The 21,042-nt window shown below is 44.1% G+C and overlaps 1 protein-coding gene across 1 annotated transcript in view; it reads left to right on the top strand.

Moving 5' to 3' along the window:
• LOC122792731 (cingulin-like) overlaps nt 1-21,042 on the top strand; it is a 1,533,502-nt gene that overhangs the window by 1,143,601 nt on the left and 368,859 nt on the right. The gene's annotated exons all lie outside the window — the stretch shown is intronic.

Genomic DNA, 21,042 nt, shown 5'->3' with positions numbered 1-21,042 from the left:
TCCATGCCTCGGCCCAGACCACGATGTCACAGGTTGTCGGTTTTGCGCTAAGATTAATAAACGAACTATCAAATGCCGTTTTGACTTCGCATGACATTACTTTGGTAGAAATTTAATTCTGTCATGCCGTCGGAGCAGCCGACGACCGCCATTCATAAAAAACGCAAGGATAAGGACAGACAGCCTAGGAATAAGTCAGACACCGAGGCCTCAGCTGGGCCTGTCGCTGGTTTTCCGGTTTTCAGTGAGGTGCCTACGCAGCCCCTGACGACCGCTGAGCTGGAACCCCAGACAGCTGCGGATTCCCATGCGGAGTCTTCTAGGCTGACGCAGCCATCTACCGACACCGGAGCAGAACTAGACACCAGTGCTATGGAAACACCTTCGGTTACAGAAGATGTCTTCAGTCTACAGATCAAGGCCCCATGCCTAAGAAACAGATGCTTAAGATGGCTGAAGATTTGATTACCCTTATCAGGGGTTCCCATCCCCCTCCTGATAAAAGACCAAGACAAGAGGAGGATTATGCATCCTCTGACCAGGTTTCTCTCTCAGATTCTTCTGAGGAACAGGATTACTCTTTTCCAACTTATGAAGATTCTGATGCTGAAGACTCTATTCCCGCAGCATCTCCCCCTGAAGACTACTCTTTTGGGGAAACTTTACATACCATGAGGGAACATTTCCACTGGGAAGGCCAGGATTACTCAGATTCTAAGAAAAGGCTTCGAGAGTTCCTTTTACTACCCCAGCACAGACCTCTTGCTATCCTTCCTGTTCTAGATATTGTGGATGATGTTTACTTGGAGTCTAGTTTAAATCCAGACTCTCTTCCTCCTGCTCCAGCCAAACAAGACAGATACTACAGAGTACCTGACTCGCACAAATTCCTTTATAAAAGCCTTGTAGCGGACCCAGAAACTATTTCTCAGGGTCCTAAGGGAGCAAAAGCTTCTATGGCTAAAAACCCTGTGCCCTCTGAAAGGGATTCCAGAGCCCTAGATAGATGAGGAAAGAAAATATACACCTCAGCTACTCTGGCTATGAGAGCATTAAATTACCAGTTTCACATGTTAAAATATCAACAATTCCTAATGTCTCAGTTAAAACAAAAAATGAGCACACATTCAGAACTGCCTGAATTCAAGGAAATGCAGGATCTGTTGCATGCAGATGAACAGGTGGGCAAACATACTTTCAAATGCGGATGTGATTCATTGGAAGCTTCTTGTAGAGCAGCTGTTACTGGCTCTGTCATACGTAGACATGCTTGGTTAAAAGAACAAACCCTCCCTGACCATGTTAAAGCAAAATTATTGGATGCACCTTTACAGCAGTATGTACTATTTGGTGTCAAAGCAGAAGAGGCTTTAAAGAAAATGGAGGATAAGGCAAAGTCTATGCAAACAGTCAAGGATTTTTTACAGGTACAATCCCCTCGTTTCAGCAGAAATTGGCCAACAAAAAACTGGTCCTTTCCAGCTTCAGACAGATCACAGAGGGGCAAATACAGACGCCTAAGGGGCAGAGGTCAGTCACAGGGCCCTTACAAACCTCGCCAATGGGGTTCTTCTACCCAGAAGGGAGGTGAAGACAGGCCCCAAGCTAGCAGAAGAAAAACACAATGACTCTATCCTCAAACTACCAAGCAAATCTCTCCTGGCAACTCCCTTGGGAGGAAAACTAGCATTTTTGCAGACAACTGGCACATCATCGCAAAAGACAAATGGGTTCTAAACATTGTCTCTCAAGGATACAGATTCCACTTTCATACCTTGCCAAGGATCAAAGGAATGCCAAACCTGCCACCAAATCAATGGGCAGAGGCACAAAAACAAATTACAGCTCTCATGAACATGAGCCATTCAACAGGTACCTACACAGGAGCAAGGACAAGGATTTTACTCAAGACTCTTCCTAGTCCCAAGAAAGGACAAAGCATGGAAACCCATTCTGGATCTTTCAGCTCTGAACACCTATCTGCAAGTACCAAAATTCAAGATGCTAACACTACAGCAGCTTCTTCCCATGCTGGGCAAGAATGCTTGGCTAGTCACTTTGGACCTCAAGGAGGCATACCTGCATGTCCCTATCAGACAAAATTGCAGAAGATACCTCCGCTTCATTGCAGGTTCAACGCATTATCAATTCTCTGCACTGCCCTTTGGCTTATCTACTGCGCCCAGGGTCTTCACAAAATGCCTGACACCAGTAATTCCATACTGCAGACAAAGAGGAATTCAAATATACCCATACCTGGACGACCGCCTTATTCAAGCAGAAAGCAAAGACATTCTTTTAAAGCATCTGGCATTTGTCAAACACCTTCTAAGTTGCCCAGGGTACACAGTAAACGAAAAGAAATCAAAACTAGTGCCCTCACAAAACATAATATTCCTGGGTGCCAGCTTGAATACAACGGCCCAGATGGCTTATCTCATGCCAGACGAGCAACAACAGCTGACTCAATATTTCAGAATAATGGCAACAAAGACCCAACTCCCTGCAAGAAAAATTCTGCAGGCCTTGGGATTCATGGCATCTTGCATACTACTAATACCATTTGCAAAACTACATATGAGGAAATTACAATGGTACCTGAAAAGTGTATGGACTCAGCACAGCCACAGCTTGGAAACAATGATACCACTCATTCCCTGCCTTCAACAGGAGCTTCTATGGAGGGCACAGGCATGTCACCTCAACAAGGGTCAGCCTTTCACCTTACCCACAGCCAGGCAAACTGTGACAACAGATGCATCGGACTATGCCTGGGGAGCACACATGTCAGGGCAGTGCATTCAGGGCAAATGGACTACAGATCAGAGGCATCTGCATATCAATCAAAAAGAAATGCTAGCAGTACAGAATGCCCTAACAGCTTTCAAGGACCTTCTACACCCAGGACAACTAGTAATAAAGACGGACAATACCACAGTCATGTGGTACATAAATAAGCAAGGGGGCATGCATTCCTAACCTCTGTGCAGGCAAGCAATGACCTTGTGGAACACTGCACTGTCTTAACAAGTTCAGTTACAAGCACAATTCCTGCCAGGAAAGAAAAACACATTGGCAGACGACCTAAGCAGAAACATCATGGATCCACACAAATGGAAACTAGATCCACAAGTATTTGCAATGATAGCTCAAAAATGGGGACGCCCAGACATAGATCTGTTTGCAAGCCCCCACAACCACCAACTTCAAAAATTTTGCACAAGGACCTTCCATCCACTAGCTTGGAAAGTGGATGCCCTCTCATTCAGTTGGAAAACATTAACAGTGTATGCCTTCCCTCCACTACCTCTTCTAGCAAAGGTACTGCTGAAAGTCAGATTAGAGATGCCACAAATGATACTCGTTGCACCAGACTGGCCAAGCCAGCATTGGTACCCAATTTTAAGGAACTTGGCCTACGGCCCACCATGGATTTTGCCACATATTCCTCACCTGCTCACCCAGCGAGACCATCAGATTCTACACAGCCAGCTCAAGACTTTAAACCTGGCTGCATGGCAAATTACCTAAACAACCAGCCAACACTTTTATCCAAATCTGTTATGGAAGTCACTCTGGAGGCCAGGAGACCCAGCACCAGGAAAACCTATTCAGACAAATGGAAAAGATTTTGCACCTGGAACCAGGCTAAAGGCCTAAACCCCCTTGATCCAAACATCCCTCAGATTCTACAATACTTAACTGAGATTTTACACAAAGGACTTTCCTTTTCATCTATTAAGATCCACGCCTCAGCAATTTCAGCTCATTACAGAACGGATTATCCTTTATTCTCACATCCACTCCTAAGACAGTTCCTCAGAGGGGCTAAGAACTTAAGACCGCCAAAGAGAACTCCAACGCCTACTTGGGATCTCAACTTTGTTCTGGAAAAGCTTACACTGCCGCCCTTTGAACCAGCTTTTTCAGCTGACTTAAACTTTCTTTCATGGAAAACTGCCCTACTACTAGCAATAACCTCAGCTAGAAGAGTCTCAGAGCTACAGGCACTAATGGCAGTGGAACCTTTCATCATTTTTCATCAAGATAGAGTCTCTCTACAATCGAATCCTTCCTTTTTGCCAAAGGTGGTATCCAGTGTGGCCCTAAACCAAACCATTCACTTGCCCACCTTCTTCCCAAATCCCCAGAACAAAGGAGAAAGACTCCTGCACTCTTTGGACATTCACAGGCAATTACGTTACTACTTGGATAAAACTAAGGCTTTCAGAAAAACTGACCAGCTTTTTGTAGCCTATGCTACAGGATCACAAGGAAAAGCTATCTCAAAACAGACCATTTCAAAATGGATAGAGCATTGCATACGTTTTTGCTACATACATCATGGGAAGCCAGTACCTGCTAACATTAGGTCCCACTCCACCAGGGCTATAGCTACATCAGCAGCCTTTCTCAGGGGAGTGCCAGCCAAGGATATTCTGGAAGCTGCTACTTGGAGTTCAGTGCACACCTTCACCAAACACTATCACTTACCTCTATACTCTAAGACTAGAGCTGGTTTTGCCACTGCAGTTTTACAGGGCTTACTAGCTTCTTCTAACCCTGTCTGACTCCACCTCCCATCCTTAGCTTTGGGATTCAACTTAAGTTTGATGACTGCAGCAGGGTAACACGATGAACATAGTACAGTTTTGTACCTACCATAAATGTAGATGTTCGAGTGTTCACCCTGCTGCAGTACAGGTTACCCTCCCTCCATCCCCTCTGAACTAGCTGAACTTATCTCTACCACTCTATCCTATACCTCTGTGGTGTATTTTGCTTGTGCCTAAGGGATATATATATATATATATATATATATATATATATATATATATATATATATATACATATATATATATATATATATATATTTTTTTTATTTTTTTTTTTATTTATTTTTTTTTTTTGCCTACCTATTGGGGGCACCTGACATCTGGGGCAAGAAAAACTGAAGAAAATGGTTTTGGATGCCTCTTGTATACCCCTGGCGCACTGACATCAGGGAAGAAGCGAAAGCAACCGACACCGGACCAAGACTTTGGAATTCGGGCCGACTGCGGGACCGCATGACGGCAGGATAACCCAAGTGTGATGACTGCAGCAGGGTGAACACTCGAACATCTACATTTATGGTAGGTACAAAACTGTACTTTCCGCTGTGGCGACCCTTAACCAGGAAAAGCTGGAAGAAGAAGTTGTTCCTGGGTGGCCTTGATGCAGAATCTTAATGTACTCTTGTTGCAAGGATTTTGGAACAATCACTTTAGAACCTTTGATGATGATACCATTGTCAGACAAAATCTCATACTACTGGACTACTACTGGTAAACAAGATTACTTTGAAGGCTGTCCTCAGCTGATAGAGGTTTAGCTTCAGGAGAATTGCATCTGAAGCTGTGTGAGTTCTGAGCTCATCAAGATCTGTTGAAGAAAGATTTCTCACTTCCATGACCTCAAAATCAAGTTGCTCATTGTTATGCTGTTCTGTGTTTTTTCTGGGTGATCTGGATAAAGTGTCAGCAAGATAAAGAAGTTTGACTTTCTTGTAAACCAAGATTGAAATTGTACTTCTGCAATTTGAGCATCATGCGTTCCAGTGTGGTAAGAGCTGTATGTATAGACTTTCTCAAAATAGTAACTAAAGGGTGATGATTAGTTTCGATCTGGATAGGTCGACCATAAATATAATCATCGAACTTTGAACATGCAAACACAATTGCAAAAGCTTTTTCTCAGTCTGGGCATACTACATCTCAGTTTAGGTAAGAAATCTCGAAGCATAGGCTACTGCTGTATCCTCTTGAAGAATGACTGCACCTAGACCAAATTTAGAAGCATCACAGGAAAGAGTAACTGGTTTGTGAACATCGTAATACCTGTGAGTTGGTGGGTTAGCAGTTTTCTGTTTCAGGGCATCAAATACTCTTTGGTGCTGTTCTGACCTTGACCAAATTACATCTTTGTGTGTCAGCTCTTGTAATGGTGCTGAAAGTTGGCTTAAATCTGGAATGAACTTGCCTAGATAATTGACCTTGCCAAGAAAACGTTGTAGGGCTTGGACATTGTCGGAGCTGGCATCTTGAGAATTACTTGGAAGGATCTGGTCATAAACCAGTACTGCTAAACAAGTGCCCAACATAAGTAGCTTCTCATTGCCTGAACTTGCACTTCTGAGGATTCAGCTTAAGTTTCACTTGAAGTGCTCTTTCCAGAACTTTGTTGAGGTTTCTGTCATGCTCGACTTCACCATTGCCTCCTACTAGAATATCATCTACTTTAATAGCACATGGATAGCCTGAGCATGCTGAAAGACTTCACTGGCAGAATTTATTCCAGATGGCATTCTCAAATCTGTGTCTTCCAAATGGCATACCAAATGTGGTTAACAATGAAGATTTTCAGTCAAACAAAATTTGCCAAAATTAACTCTCTGCATCCAAGATAGAAAAACAGTGGTGTTTGACATGAGGGCAGCAATGTCTTCGACTGTGTGCATTGGATGATGAGGCCTTTTTAATGCTTTGGTCAGATCTCTTGGATCAATACTCATTCTGATATCATCTGAGCTTTTCTTATGAGCTACTACCATGGAGGATACCCATTCAGTAGGTTTTTATACTAGGCAAATTACTCCAAGCTGCACCATTTTGTCTATCTCAGCTTTGACTGTGGTCTGCATAGCTACTGGAACTTTCTGTGGTGGTCTGATAAATGGGCTGATCTCTGGATCTGACTTCATGGAATACACAACTGGTAGTTTCCCTAGTTTGTCTGCAAATAAATATCAGCATACTCAGAAAAAATAGTTTGGCGAAATTTGAGGTGTTGTCATTCAGGCTTACATGGTGAACTTCTTTATTAAGTGAAAGCAGTCCTGTTTCAAGCCATCTCTGAGATCTAGTAATTAAATAAATCAAAATATAAGGCAAGTACTACCACACTGTAAATGAAGCAACTTCACTTTATTAAAACAATAAAAAATAAAATAAAACAGTATTGTAAGCGCTTTCGGGTAATTCCCTTCATCAGATGCTAAAACTACTAAAATCATTGTATCTAATGTAGTACATCACAACCAATGAGAATAAATAATTTACCCTCCTTTTTGCTAGAGCTGGTTTTAAAGGGACATCATCATTTAATCCTGGGGCTTTATCAGCTCCCAGTCAAAGAATCCATTGCATCTCCTTGTATTCAGTTTCATTTTTTAAGTCTCCCAATCTTTGACTTCTATTTACAACACACGTAACCATAAATGTAAACACATGATGTTATGTGATCCTATCTCGCCTACATTCTGTACTGATGGGTTCGGAGCCGATCCCTCGGCTCCGACTCGGCATGCTTATGCTATAGAGCGAGGCCTCTAATTGGCTGAGCTATCTTTATCCCAGGATGCACCACCACTAATCCCCCAGATCTCGTTTGCCGCTATCAAGCTTAGACGTGGTCTCAACATTGGCTGGGCTAAGTACTATTTATTAGGCTTTTTCCTGTCACAAATTTCCTTACTTTGAACCCAAAAGCTGTTTTAACAGCTATTGTTGTTATATTTGTATGATTGGTGAATTTCTGTTGGTAAATTCGTAATTTTTTTAGTCAGGGAAGGTTTCCCGTTTTAGTTAGAGGGGCCTTCCCCGGTTACTTTGCTGCTTGTGTTTCTTTCTTGGGTCAAGTACCCGTTTAAGTTAGAGGGTCTTGACCCTCTCCCTCTCTTTTTTTTTTTGTCTGTTAACTGTTTAGTTATAAAAAAAAAAAAAAAATATATATATATATATATATATATATATATATATATATATATATATATATATATATATATATACTGTTGTTATATTTGTTAAAGTTGTTGAATTCAACTAAAGTATAGTGTTTTTTCTCATAGCAGTTATGTCTAAAGAACACAAACCCTCCGGGTTTAAGAAGTGCACAAGGTGTGGTTTTAAAATGTCCATAACGGACGACCACTCCTCGTGCGTCTATTGCTTAGGTGCTAAACACCTACAAGAGTCGTGTAGTGTGTGCCACGCATTCTCTTCCAGAGTCCTCCAGGAGAGGAAAAACAAATTAATCCTCAAGGGATTAATCAAGCCTTCCTTCGAGGAGGCTTTATCTTCCTCTCCTTCTCCTTCTAAAAAGAAGAAAGCGTCGGCTCCGACCAGTCAGTCGGAACCGACCGCCAAAAAAGCTAAGCAGACTTCTCCATCGGCTCCACGGACTTCGGAGCCGAGGTCGGAACGGTCTGCCTCGATGCCTCCAGCCTCGGCCCCTCTGGTTTCGGAGCCGAGGTCTGGGGCATCGAGAGGCGGGTCACCCTCATCGGCTCCACTGATATTGGAGCCGATAAGGATTACCGGCTCAGACTCTTCCCCCTCGGAGCCGAAGTCCTTATCGGCACCGAGGGAAATTTCCTTGAAACCTCCCTCGGAGCCGATAGTTGTTGAGTCCATTCGGAGCCGGTTCCCGAGCCCTTCTGAGCCGATGGAGAAATCGGTTCGGGCCCGATCGGTATCCTCTAGATCATCCAAGATGTCTGATTCAGACATCGACAGGGTGCTCCTTCGGCTCTTCCAGTCTCCGGTGTTCCAAAAGCTAGTTTCGGCTCCAGCACATTTGGCTTCGGAGCCGATGGTCCACTCCCCTACTGTGGTTCCTCCTCCAACAGCTTCGGCACAGTTGGAGCCGGTGCTGGTGGAACCTGTGGAGGTGTTAGGGTCGGGCCCGACCCTTGCTCCAACTCCGGCTCTTGGGTCGGAGTTCAGTACACGGACTTCTTCCTTCGGCCCTGGGGGGGAGGCTTCGGGATTGATGCTTTCGGTCCCAAGTCTCCCTCTTGGTGCGTCGGCGGCGGGAGTGCCGTCCACTGTCGTGGCCACGGATGTGGGACCCTCCCAGGATTCTGGTGGTCCCGCCTTCAGGGCTATGAGGAGTGCTTTAGCCAAATCTTCCTTGGCTACCTCCACGGTTTCCCCAGCTCCTTCCCTACATACGGAGACTGGGTCGTTGGCAGTCCCCCTGTCCTTAGACAGCGGAGCCCCTGGGCCTCAGGTTACCCCCACTGGGGTTTCTCCCCCTCCTGGAGGTCCTTCTGAAGCCTCTTCGGAAGAACCCCCCAGGAAGAGATCGTGCAAGAGGAAGCACGTTGACTCCCCTGATGAGTCTCTGACATCCGACACTGATCTCGATGATGCAGAGGGGTCCCCTAAGTCGTCCTCGGATGATGTCTCCTTTGCAGACATCCTGGAAGCCCTAAAACAACGAGGCGGCTGGCAGTCCAAACCTCCCTCTGCTGATGAGTCGGTGTTCCTGAAGGCCTTCGGGGCTCAGCCCTCCGCCTCCTGGGTGTCTCCGCCCTTCGACGAGCTCTTGGATTTGATCTGTCGGAGGGCGTGGGAACACCCAGACTCTGTGGAACCGGTGCCTGCTCATCCGAACAAATTTCTCTCGGCGCCCCCGGATAGAGAGTTCCTAACTAAAGGTGTGGCTGTAGATGCTTTGATGGTGGCATCTGCTACCCAGCAAGATGTAGCAGAGGCTTCTACGTCCGTCCATCCTCCTAATAAGGAGTCTAGGAGCATGGATCGGTACGGAAAGCGCACCCTCAGTTCAGCGGCCTTTACACTGAGGTCCCTGAACTACCTTATGCACTTTACCAGATTTCAGAGGGATCTGATTAAGGAGCTATCCGATACCCTCTTGGGTAACCTGCCTGAGGAGCTGGCCCAGACGGTTGGCTCTCAGCTGGCTACAATGTCGTCCATTTCGAACTCGTCCATGAGGCTCATCTCTTATGCAGCCGAAGGGGCGAGTAGAGCGGTGGGTACAGGCGTTGCTCTACGGAGACAAGCCTGGCTCCGCCTGTGTCATTTTGCGGAGGCCTTTAAGTCTTCATTTGCCGACGCCCCCTTTGATGGGTCCTCCCTGTTTGGACCCAAGGTAAAGGACACACTAACCCGCTGTGAACAGGAGGGTAAGACTCTGACTGCCGTAGGGGCACGATTTTCCACTCCCTTTCGGCCTTATCCCAAGGCTAAAAGAGGAGGGAAAATGTGGTTCCGTAGATCTCAGAAGTCTTACCCCTCTCAGCAGGAGGATTCCCCTTCCAGAGGCAGAGGAGGGGGAAATTCTTCAGGAAGATGCCGTCCCAGAGGCGGCAGAGGCCCTCGCAACACTGGAGACCGCGAGTCCTTTCGTGGCTCTTCAGCCTTTCATAGTCCCTGAGGGATTGCCCGGCTGTGCTGCTCCGGAGCCAGTCGTGGGTCATTTCTTGAAGCACCTAAAGGCCTGGGAAGGTATCACCCAGGACCGATGGGTGCTTCGGATTATCGCCGGAGGTTACTCCATCCCATTCTCTCACCACCCCCCTCAGTCCAAAAAAATCCCGGACCCGCCACCCAGTCAACGGGATACCGCAGCCTCAGAAGTTTCAAAGCTGCTGCAAAAAGGAGTCATCCAACCGGTCCCCGCAGACCAGATCGGATTAGGGACTTACTCAAGATTCTTTTTGGTGCCAAAAAAGACCGGGGACTTGAGGCCCATTTTGGACCTCAGCATCCTAAACCGTTCAGTCAGAAAGTCCAAGTTCCGAATGGTCACCCTACAAACCATTCTCCCATTGCTGGAGAAAGGTGTTTGGATGTGCTCCATAGATCTCAAGGACGCGTATTATCATATCATGGTACATCAAGCGTCCAGGAGACATCTGCGCTTCAGCCTAGGAGGCAGTCATTTTCAGTTCCGTGCGCTGCCCTTTGGTCTCACCACAGCCCCCAGGGTGTTCACCAAGTGCTTGGCAGTCGTGACTGCTCACCTGAGAAGTCTAGGATTCCAGGTGTTTCCGTATCTAGACGACTGGCTCCTAACTGCCACCTCCAAGCCTCTACTTCTGCGGAGCCTACAAGCCACTATATCTCTGGGCGATTCCCTTGGAATCACCTTCACCTTCAATTGGCCAAAGTCTGTGTTGCTGCCATCTCAACGAATAAGATTCATAGGGGTAGAGATAGACTCAAACCAAATGCGGGTCTATCTACCTACAGACAGAATAGAAACCATACAGACTCAAGTTCGAGCCTTACTTCCCAGGTCCAAAGCCCCAGCCAGAATGGTCCTGCAGCTACTAGGATCCATGTCCGCCACGGTTCTTCTAGTCCCCTTGGCAAGGTTGCACATGAGAATTCTCCAGTGGCTTCTTTCAGCTCAGTGGTCCTTTCAGGAACTCCCCCTCAGTCACCTTGTACGGATCACGGAATCTTGCAGACGGGACCTTCGCTGGTGGCTAGTGCCCTCCAACTTGGATCAGGGATGACCCTTTGTTCTACCTCCTCCGGCGGCCACTTTGACCACGGACACCTCCCAGGCGGGGTGGGGGGGGGGCATTCCCTGGGCAGGTCAGTCCAAGGCAAATGGCATCCGGAAGAGACTTTGCTTCATATCAACATCTTAGAAATGAGGGCAGTACTTCTGTCCCTTCAAGCCCTTCACGATTATCTCCCTCAGGGCGTAATTGCTGTTCACTCAGACAACATGTCAGTTGTCTGGTATCTGAATAAACAGGGAGGGACCAGATCCTATCCTCTTTGCAGAGAAGCCATGAGAGTTTGGGAATGGGCGGTCTCGACCAAACGCTTCCTAGTGGCTACTCACATACCGGGCAAGTCCAATGTGATAGCCGACAGATTGAGCAGAATCATCCTCTCTCCTCACGAATGGTCTCTGAATATGACAGTTGCAAGTCAGATTTTCAGCGAATGGGGAGTTCCGTGTTGCGACCTCTTCGCGACTCCTCTGAATGCGAAGTGCAAAGAATTCTTCTCCCTAACCTTGGCTCCCGGGAAGAGCCCCATGGACGCATTAGTCCATCCTTGGCCCACCGGCTTGCTTTATGCCTTCCCGCCAGTTCCTCTCCTTCTCAGAGTGATTCAAAAGGCATTTCTCTTGGGGAGCAAAATGATCTTAATTGCTCCTTACTGGCCTCGTCAAGTGTGGTTTCCCTATCTTCGGAAACATGCCCTGGGAGGTCCATGGTGCCTGGATCAGATCCCAGATCTACTGGTTCATCAGTCGGGACTATTCCACCAGTCCCTTCACACTTAAAATTGACGGCTTGGCTCCTCCTCTTCCGACGATAGTCAGGAGTCATACATTGGATCCAGATGTTGTTCATATATTATCTTCGGCCCATAAGTCTGCTACGAAGAAACTGTATTCTAACAAATGGAAGAGATTTGCTATTTGGGCTCAACTCAGGGGCCTGGACCCCATTTCTATTCCCGTGGCAGAAGTACTAAAATTTCTGACTTCTCTTTTCAATCAAGGCTCTTCAGTTTCTACCATCAAGGTACAATTGGCAGCAATTTCTAATTTTCACGAATCCATGGACCCTCCTTTAATGAGCAACAGATTGTGTAAGACCTTCTTGAAAGGTGCTGCTCTATTAAGACCTCCGATTTCTCATCCTGCACCTCCATGGGATCTCGATTTAGTGTTACGCGCCTTGACTTCTTTCCTCTTTGAACCGGCAGCTACATGTGATCTAAAGTTTCTATCATGGAAAACAGCCTTTCTGGTGGCGATTACTTCTGCCAGAAGAGTTTCAGAACTTCAGGCTTTGTCAGTAAAACCCCCGTACTTGGTTTTTCACAAAGACAGAGTATCCCTCGGGCCAAATCCTTCCTTTGTCCCTAAAGTCTGTTCTAGTTTCTGCTTACAACAATCGTTAGAGCTTCCAGTTTTTTTCCCAAAATACTCTAACAAAGCGGAGTTCATATTCCACACATTAGATGTCCACAGACAGTTAGGTTTTATTTAGACAGGACCAAACAAACAAGGAAAACAGATCAGTTGTTTGTATCCTTTGCAGACAATAAGTTGGGCAAAGCTGTCACAAAGGTCACTATTGCCAAATGGATCAGGGACTGTATTACTCAAGCTTATTTTTATTCTAACAAAGAGCTTACCGCCTCTGTCAAAGCTCATTCTACAAGGGCTATGGCTACTTCGATAGCATTTCATTCTAAGCTTGCTATTAGTGACATTTGTGCTGCGGCTACATGGTCTTCCCGCACACCTTTATTTCACACTACAAATTAGATGTGGCATCTAGAGGGCGAGCTTCATTTGGTTCCACAGTGCTCAGGAGTGTTTTCCAATGAGCCACCCGGGATTTAGGTGCTAGGACGCTGTCCCATCAGTACAGAATGTAGGCGAGATAGGATCACATAACATCTTTTAGTTATGTACTCACCATAACTTTAGATGTTTGGGATCCATCTACTACATTCCTAATAACCCACCCTCCTTCCCCCTTCCTTGGAGATCAGAGGATATCAGAAGGTCCGAATCCTGTTGTTTCATCTTGAAACATCTAACAATGTTATATAAACAAGTTGTGCATGTGTGCATGAATGCGGACAAACAAGATCTGGGGGATTAGTGGTGGTGCATCCTGGGATAAAGATAGCTCAGCCAATTAGAGGCCTCGCTCTATAGCATAAGCATGCTGAGTCGGAGCCGAGGGATCGGCTCCGAACCCATCAGTACAGAATGTAGGCGAGATGGATCCCAAACATCTAAAGTTATGGTGAGTACATAACTAAAAGATCATTATGCAGTTCTATATGCTTATAAAGTGCATTTTGTTCTTTTCCTAGCCTTATATCTGATAACTGTTTAAAAATTCTGTCTTTTAGCTGCACTTTGTTTTTCCTGCATAATATACAGTGCACTCTTGCAATTGGCAATATATACAACATTTTGTGTATTACAATCAGCATACATATTCAAAAAATAACTATTGTTGGTCCTAGGATGTATAAAGCAGTTTCCTTGTATGATGTGCCTGCAGACTTTGCAGTGTTGACATGGAAAAGTGCCTTTTTTCTTAATGCCTTTGCTTTTAAATTTGGTATGCATGGGTTCATGACATAGAATGTCTTTCAAATTCTTATTTCTTTTAAAAATGAATCTGGGTTGTCCCTACAAGATTAGTTATATTCTCATCTGTCAACAGAATCCTCCAGTTGTCTCTAATTATATTGCATATGCCACCTGTATCACTACTGTATGTTAAACTTATTTTCAAACTTTTACTGCCATTGTGGGCTTGTACGTCAGCCTTGTTAGACCTTTACGTCTGTGTAGCCATGGTTTAGCTGTTTTTCCTCTATATAATTTGCCATTATCCAATTCCTTTTGTAGTAAATTTTTACTATAGCCCCTTGCTTGAAAGTTATTTTTCAAGGAGTCTATTTCCCGACTAAAGGAATTTTCATCCGTGCAGTCTAGTTATTCTACAAATTTGTCCCTTGACTATATGTTGAAATACATATCTAGTATGCATGCTGTCAAAACTGAACATGGTATTAGTCCAACATGGCTTCCTATATAGTGATGTCTGTACTTCTCCATCTACCTTCCTGGTGATACGGACATCCAAGTATTCAGTATCTGAACTGGAATAATTCAGTGAAAATCTGAAAAAAACTTGTGGTGGACTCTTAAGTATTCTACGAATAATACTAATTCAGATGCAGTGCCCCCCCCCCCCCCCACCGAGAAAGAAAACATCATCTACAAATCTATTATAAAACAAAAGTTTATCTTTCCAATCATGTGCTGCTTCAGATATCGCCATATCTTCCCAGTATGCCTGGACAAGCTTAGCATATGTGTTAGCACAAGGTTTGCCCATAGCTATACCCTGTCTCTGGCAGTAGTAGCTTGCTTGACAAAGGAAAACATTATTCTCTAATACTAATCGTAATAAGGAACATAACCAGATATTTTCATGTAAGTGTATGTCCATTTTTCTATTTAGTATTTCTTCTATAGCAGTAATACCATACTGGTTGTCAATAACAGTAAACAAGTTTTTTACGTCCAAGGTAATGAACATATAAGAAATATCATTGTTTTCTCATAAATAAATGCCCAATAATTCCAAGAATTTAGCAGCATCTTTTAAGATCCTAGGGAAGACCTGCATCACTGGTCTGAGTGCATTCCAACCAGATAGAAATATTTTCTGTAACCCATCCCCTGCCTGATACTGTAGGTCTCATGGGTGGTGTCTTAGGATCCTTATGGATCTTTGGTAAGGCTTTAAAAACTGGGATAGTAGGATGTTGTATATATAAGAATATCAATAACTCCTGATCTGTCAACCCAGTTCTCTCCATGTTGGACAATGACTTGTGCACTTTTTGAATATATGACTTTACCATTAATGGTGACAACTGGAGCTATGGGCTCACCTTGCTAACCTTGTCCTGGCGTGTTGGGAAGATGTGGTGATATTTGAAGCAGCACATGATTGGAAAGATAAACTTTTGTTTTATAATAGATTTGTACATGATGATCTCTTTCTGTGAGGGGGCACTGCATCTGAATTACTATTATTTGCAGAGTCCACCACAAGTTTTTTCAGATTTTCACTAAATTATTCCAGTTCAGATATTGAATACTTGGATGTCCATATCACCAGGAAGATAGATGGGGAAGTACAGACATCATTATACAGGAAGCCATGTTGGACTAATAGTATGCTCAGGTTTGACAACATGCATCCTAGATATGTATTTAAACATATAGTCAAGGGACAAATTTGTAGAATATCTAGACTCTGCACGGATGAAAATTCCTTTAGTCAGGAAATAGACTCCTTGAAAGATAACTTTCAAGCAAGGGGCTATAGTAAAAATTTACTAGAAAAGGAATTGGATAACGGCAAATTATATAGAGGAAAAACAGCTAAACCATGGCTACACAGAGGTAAAGAACATTCTAACAAGGCTAATGTACAAGCCCACGATGGCAATAAAAGTTTGAAAATAAGTTTAACATACAGTAGTGATATAGGTGGCATATGCAATATAATAAGAGATAACTGGAGGATTCTGTTGACAGATGAGAATATAACTAATGTTGTAGGGACACAACCCAGATTCATTTTTAAAAGAAATAATAATTTGAAAGATGATGCTTTTTTGCTCTAGCAAAAAGGAGGGTAAATTATTGATTCTCATTAGTTATGATGTACTAAATTAGATTCAGTGATTTTAGTAGTTTTATCATCTGATGAAGGGACTTACCCGAAAGCTCTTATGATACTGTTATTTTATTTTTTTATTGTTTTAATAAAGTGAAGTTGCTTCATTTACAAGCGTGGTAGTACTTGCCTTATATTTTGATTTATTCAACTTGGACTTTTTTGGCAGTACTTTTAGGGGAGGAGCCCATTATATGTGTTTTTCATTTGAGGTCTAATAATGACTGCATGTGTCTCTTGACTACAAAAAATTGCAAGTCATAGCTGTTCCCAGCATTGTAATACAAAAACACTACTGAGCCCTCGCTTTGAATCTCTTCACCACCATAAGCAACAAGCTACGCACATTTGGTCAAATCAAGTTCTGCAGTTTTTATTCTAGCAAACCTTTCTGCTGACATAACATTGCACTTTCAGCCAATATCTGCTTTGAGCTCTCTGGGGACTCCCATTAATCCAAACAGCACAAAAGTCTTATTCTTTACCTACGGATCTACTGCATTAACTGTTTCACCAAGTACAGACACACCATCAACATAAGAAGTAGGGTTGCAGCTTCTAACTGATCAACTTGCCTCTTGGAATGCCTTAGCTTAATAAAAGAACGTGCCTTATTTCATTTACAAAACCTTTTGAAATAATTTGACTTACTGCAAGAATGACACTGCTGACCAAAAGCTAAACACTTTTCTCATTTGGATTCATGATTACTACTACAATTACAACAGTTGACTATGAGGTTTTACTGAGTCACCCCTGTACTTTGCTGCAAGCATCTTAGGCCTTACTGAAGTAGCTCTGGGTTTTACTGAACTTGAGGCTGTGGCATGTCCACCCTTTGGCCTGTATCTTTTAACCATGTGCATACTATCTTCATGAGCTGCGGAAGGTACTGGAAGGCTTGCTTTTTTATTTGTAAGCATACTCGTGTGCCTTTCTGTAAAGTCATATATCTGACAAATCTCAATGGCCTTATTTAATGTCTAATCACTGTCTCAAAGCAGAATCTTTCTCTGTGTGTCATTGTACCACACACAAGCCTTTTATCAACTCATCTCTCAAATCACCAAATCTGCATGTTTTAGCCTTATTTCTCAAGTCAGTTATATATGCTGCAAAGGTTTCACCAGGCTTTTGATTCCTTGTATACAGTAAGCACCTTTCCATTGTAATATTCATTGTGGGGTTACACATTTCTCTAAATTTATGTTTTTAAGTACTCTGGGTCTTCCCGCATTTCAGCCAGTACCACTGTATGGCAGTCTTCCAAATCCCCTGCAAACAGAGCAGGTGCATACACAAATGAGCCTTCTCTTTCTGTGACCTCCGAACAGGATAACTTGAGCAGAATGAATGCTTTTGTATGTGCGTCTTTGTCAGAAAAAAGCAACCTATATGAAAATATATTCCTGCTCAAACACACTCCAGTTTTCTGCAATATTGTTATCAAATACAAGCGGTGCGGGTCTGTGAAATCCTTCTGCCATCCCCACAGATTATAGTAAAACACAATGCAAAATGACACTTTTAATTATGTGCAAACATTCACACACACACCAGGTACTTGTTAATATTCAAATGCACAGTAAACTCTTCGAAAGACTGTACTCTGTGAAATATGCTTTGAAATAACTGTACTTTGCAAAATATGCTTTGAAACCGCTTTACTTTGTGAAGTAACTGCACTGTAATACTGCACATACTTGCAAACACTTTGCACACTTCGGATATTTTTAATAGCTTTAGTTAATACAAAAAAGTAGCTCATAGTGAAAAAATCTGGTTGATGTTCTTCGTTCCACATTGCTGCAGTCCTTACTATTGGGTAGTCCGCTGTCCAGTCGGCCCGAATACCAGAGTATATGGCTGACGTCGGTCAGGGCGCATTAGACTGACGTCAGTACGTCAGGGTACTAATGCGCATGACCGACGTCATATCCTCAGTCTTTTTTGCCGCATGGTCCGATGCAGAAGCAGTTTTGCGAGTGCAGGTTGGCGTTCTGAAATATTTCCGAAGCCGGAGTTTCAGACCGAATCAGAGTTGGCTAAGTACCCCGTTGGGGAACATTTTGGTTTTTTCTTGCCTCAGTATTTAACCGGATGTCAGAAAAAGTGAATAACTGTATTTCTTGTGGGAAACAGATACCTCATAGGGATTACCATACCTTGTGTATACCTTGTTTAGGGCCTGAGCACGACGTTGTTGGATGCCGCTCTTGTGCTAGGTTTAACAAACGCACTATTAAGAGACGGTTAGACTGTGCTAGGTTAGTGTTTGGGAAGCGTTGCAATTATAAAATGCCGTCGGATGCTCCGACGCCCGCTTCGTCCAAGAAGCGCAAGGACAAAACAGCGAAGCCTAGGGTTGATGAACCGGCAGTCCCGGACGTCGGTTCTTTAGAAGGCTCAGTGGAGCCAGAAGTCTTGCCAGGAGTTTCTTTGGAGTCTCAGGCAGAGACTTTACTGTTACAGGATGTGCCTTCTCAGGAGGTAGGCCAGGCTGAGGGGGCTTCTCAGGTAACTGTTCTTCCCTCTCTTCCCAAGGTAGTTAGAGCCTCTCCTTCTGTTGCCAAAACTTCTTTGAGAGGTAGGCCAAGTTCAGCTTCAGTGGGGGCTTCTCCTAGCATTTCAGGTTCTGTGCCTAAGAAACATATGCTTAAAATGGCAGAAGATTTGATTACTATGATTAGAGGTTCTATGCCCCCTCCTGATAAGAGGCCTAGGGTGGAACCGGAGTTTGATAGTTTTGAACAGTGTTCAGAGGCTTCTGAGTCTTCGGCGGAAGATTTGCAGGAGTATCCTCCTTATTCTGATTCTGATGTGGATGATTCCACTCCTACAGCTTCTCCTCCTGAGGATTTCTCATTTTCAGAGACTCTGCATTCCATGAGGGAGCACTTTAAATGGGAAGGCCAGGATTACTCTGATTCCAGGAAAAGGCTTAGGGAATTCTTGTTTTGCCGCAGCATAGGCCCTTAGCTATACCTCCTGTGTTGAATGTGGTGGAAGATGTTTTTGCAGAGGCTTCCCTGAACCCTGATTCTTTGCCTCCTGCTCCTGTTAAACCTGATAGGTACTATAGGGTGCCTGAAGCTCATAAGTATCTTTTAAGAGTCCTAGGGCAGACCCGAAACTGTTTCTCAGGGACCTAAAGGTGTTAAGGCCTCTGTGGTTAGAAACCCTGTTCCCACTGATAAAGAGGCAAGGGCTTTGGATAGATGGGGAAAGAAAGTGTATACTTCTTCCACTTTAGCCATGAGGGCGTTGAATTGTCAGTTTCACATGCTTAAATATCAAAATTATCTCCTTTCACAACTGAAATCTAAGGTGGATGCTTTGGCGGAAGGTATTGAGTGTAAAGAGTTGCTGGATTTAGTTCATGTGTCTGAACAAGTGGGTAAGCATTCTTTGCAATGTGGTTTTGATGCTGTACAGGCCTCCTCGAGGGTGGCTGCCACTAGTTCTGTTCTTCGCAGGCATGCCTGGTTGAGGGATCAGAATTTAGCTGAGCATGTTAAGACAAGGATTTTGGATGCTCCTTTACAGTCTGATGTGTTGTTTGGTTAAGCCTGTGGAAGCAGTTTTAAAGAAAATGGAGGACAAAGCTAAGTCTATGCAAACTGTTAAAGATTTTTGCAGGTGCAGCCACCAAGTTTAGTAGAAATTGGCCTACTAAGGGATGGACATATCCTGCTTATGATTCCCAGTCTAGGGGTAGGTCTAGACGTGGTAGGGGCAGAGCTCAAGGTTCTTTTAGGCCTAGAACAGGGAGTTCACCTGCTCAGACTTCTGGTGAGGGCAGGGGTCAGTCCTTTCGTAAACAGACCCAATGACCTGCCTTTTCAGCTGCCAGTAGATTCTCGTCTGGCAGCTCCTTTGGGAGGAAGACTGTCTCTTTTCAAAGAAAATTGGGATTTAATTACTCAGGACAGATGGGTGTTGGATATCATTCACCACGGTTACAGGTTTTATTTCCATACTTTGCCCCCTTTCAAAGGCATGCCAGACGTTCCTCCTCCACAAAGGAAAGAGGCTCACAAGCAAATTTCTCTGTTACTCCAAATAGGGGCCATTCAGCCAGTCCCTGTATCAGAAAGGGGCCTAGGATTTTATTCTCGCCTGTTCCTAGTACCAAAGAAGGGGAACACATGGAGACCAATTTTGGATTTATCTATCCTCAACACTTATCTGGACATTCCCAAGTTCAAGATGTTGACGTTACAACAGCTTTTACCTCTGCTGGGAAAAGATCACTGGATGGTAACTTTAGATCTCAAGGAAGCTTACCTTCATGTGCCTATAAGACTAAGCTGCAGGAAGTATCTGCGTTTTCGAGCTGGAAATTCTCATTATCAGTTCTCTGCATTGCCCTTTGGCTTATCTACTGCGCCCAGAGTATTCACAAAGGTTCTGGCTCCAGTGATAGCTTACTTCAGGCTACAAGGAATTCAAATCTATCCTTACTTGGACAACTGCCTGATTCTGGCTCAAGAAAAGGAAGACCTTCTACAGCATCTGGAATATGTTATAGCAGTGCTAAGATGCCTAGGGTATTCTGTGAACGAAATAAAGTCCAGTCTAGTACCCTCTCAAGACATGTGCTTTCTGGGTGTGAGACTGAATACAGCAGCCCAGATGGCCTTTTTAACCCCGGACAAACAAAAGTCTATCCCTTTACTTCCATCAACTATCTCATCAGTCCGTGCTGACTGCAAGGACAGTCCTTCAAGCATTAGGGTTCATGGCATCTTGTATTCTGGTGCTTCCCAATGCCAAACTGCATATGAGGAAGCTGCAATGGTATCTCAAAATGTATGGACACAGCACTGCCAGGATTTGGACACTGTCATTCAAATAATACCTTGCCTTCAAAAAGAATTTTTGTGGTGGGCTCAGGAATGTCACCTAAACAAGGGACTCTCTGTGACCCGGCCAGAGGCGAGTCAGATTTTAACGACAGATGCCTCGGACATTGCTTGGGGAGCTCATCT

This window comes from Protopterus annectens, chromosome 2.part0 (assembly GCF_019279795.1).
Source record: "Protopterus annectens isolate FY-2018-M chromosome 2.part0, PAN1.0, whole genome shotgun sequence".
Taxonomy (NCBI): Eukaryota; Metazoa; Chordata; order Ceratodontiformes; family Protopteridae; genus Protopterus; species Protopterus annectens.
This window is presented reverse-complemented; position numbering and strand designations above follow the sequence as displayed.